The sequence below is a fragment of the Micromesistius poutassou genome, assembly GCF_964030765.1.
Source record: "Micromesistius poutassou genome assembly, contig: SCAFFOLD_1569, whole genome shotgun sequence".
NCBI classification, from domain to species: Eukaryota; Metazoa; Chordata; class Actinopteri; order Gadiformes; family Gadidae; genus Micromesistius; species Micromesistius poutassou.
Window position 1 is genome coordinate 1 of NW_028179211.1, and position 2,500 is coordinate 2,500.

Sequence of the window (2,500 nt, forward strand, 5' to 3'; positions counted from 1 at the left end):
GGTTGACGCTACAGGACAAACACTAGTGATGGGTCGTCTGCCACCGAATCAGTTCGAATGAACGACTCTTTAACGAGAACGAACCGACCTGATTCCCCCGTTTCAGTTCTCCTCCCGTTCGTCGTCCGTTCGTCTCGTTCGTTCTCCCGAGACTCGACTCCCAGCTCCGCCCACTAGTCGCTGAGTCCGCGCTGACTCGCGAGTCGACCGTTCGTTCACTGACTGTGTTCAGCGGTGAAGACTCGAGGACCCGATTCTAACATGAAGCGCTCCTCAGCTGAAAGGAACTTAGTTAATGTTGTGTTGATTGATGACCGTTTGCACCGTCGCACGATCGTGATTCGTTTTGAGAATAAGAACGAGGGAGGAGCCGGGTCTGACCGACTCGGCTGAGAACCGTGATTCACCGCTACGGGAAACACACGACTGAACGAACGAAAAAAAAAAAACGAACAAACGATTCAGAACGATTCTTCTTGGCGAACCGACCGACGTGAACTGAATCAAGGAAAACGAATCATGAAATCCATCACTATTAAACGCAGGTGTCGCGCGTAACACTAATTACGGGGTGTGGGCGGGGCCAGCAGACTCAACGAGCGGAGAGGAGTCAGCGGTGCCCGCGGTGTGTGCGCGTTAACGGAGCGCGCCCCTTAATTAGACTAATGAGCGACACCTGCGTTGGTCCCAGAGGACGACGCCCGCGGAGAAGCCTCTGGGCCGCCTCTCGTTTCCACCAGCGTCGCGGCGCCGGAGCGTCACTGCGCTGGACTTTTGCGTAACCAAAATCCAAAACGGACCGATGGATTTAATCTGTCATTCCCCAACGACATTAATCTCAATTTAATCACAGTAACGTGGTCTCGTAAAACGTTTACCAGCGGGCCCGCTCTCGTGTTTCAAAGGGCAGTTGATCCCTGTGTGTGATGTGATTGGGGCGGAATAAAAAGTGACACTCGTCGTAATTAGAAAATAAATGGTAATTAACCACCCACGTGTCAAAACACACCACAACGGTCATCGTTCATTTCAATTTTAGAATAACCCTCACTAATGACTGAAACGTTATTGTGCCAATATCCCTGTGAACGAGACGCTCTGCCCATGCTGACTAATAGCGTCTTTCAGAGCCCAGACTACAATCGCTCTAGGCATACGTGTGTCGTGTACTAAAAAGAAAGTGCGTTCCTTCCCTAATGAGTGCAATGGAATGAAGAAACAGACAGGACATGGCTTCCTCCGACGCGCTGGTGTTGAGGATCTGTCAACAGGGCCAAGCGGCAAGCAGCAAGAGGAACAGGAGGCAATCTGTCAGAGGACAAACAAGATCCCGGCTCAAACAGGCCATGTTACAGACGTTACGTTATCATGAAAATATCTGTTTCTCTCTCTCTCTCTCTCTCTCTCTCTCTCTCTCTCTCTGTCGTTCTCGCCCCCCATCTTTTCTCTCGCCCCCCCCCCTCTCTCTCTCTCTCCCCCATATTTTCTCTCTCTCTCCCACCCCTCTCTTATCGTTCTCCCAATCTCTTCTCTCTCTTTCTCTCTCTCTCTCTCTCTCTCTCTCTCTCCCCTCTTTGCGTCTCGCTCTCTCGCTCTCTCCCTCTCTCTGTCTCTGTGTTTCTGTCTCTCTCAGTCTCTCTCTCTCTCTCTCTCTCTCTCTCTCTCTCTCTCTTTGCGTCTCGGTCTCCCTCTCTCGCTCTCTCGCTCTCTCCCTCTCTCTGTGTCTCTGTTTCTGTCTCTCTCTGTCTCTCTCGGTCTCTCTCTCTCTCTCTCTCTCTCGGTCTCTCTCTCTCTCCTCTCTCTCTCTCTCTCTCTCTCTCTCTCTCTCTCTCTCTCTCTCTCTCTCTTTGCGTCTCGGTCTCCCTCTCTTGCTCTCTCGCTCTCTCGCTCTCTCCCCCTCTCTGTGTTTCTGTCTCTCTCTGTCTCTCTCTCTCTCTCTCTCTCTCTCTCTCTCTCTCTCTCTCTCTCTCTCTCTCCTCTCTCTGTTGCAATGGACGGTCTTCTATCTAATGAGATGGGACCAGATAATGGTCAATATTTAATTTAAATTGAATAATATTCAGTGTATAACTAATCTGAACTTTTGCCGGCGACCCTGCTTAAAATGTTAATTATTAATTTGCCAACTGCAGACCATAGTCCAGACATTAGGAAGGACATTGTAGGTCCTCGTTTTAACTGTTTCCCCCGTTTTTTTTTCTCATTTCAACGATACTCTCAGTTTATGTGTAAAACGTCGCCATCTAGTGGACAAACGGCATTCAACACGTCTCCATATTGGGACGGGTATGACATTATTCAGAATATAAAGGCTTTTAAACGACCTGAAAAAAAAATTGTGATCCACGAAGTTGCTCATTAACAGGGAGGTCCGTGTATTATCTGTGTTATCTGTTGGTTTTGGCAGGCAAGGCATGTGCAGAGCCACTCCCATGATAGGTATAATAAAATAATAGTAATACATATAATCAGGTCTATATATTTATCCGTTCTGATAGGC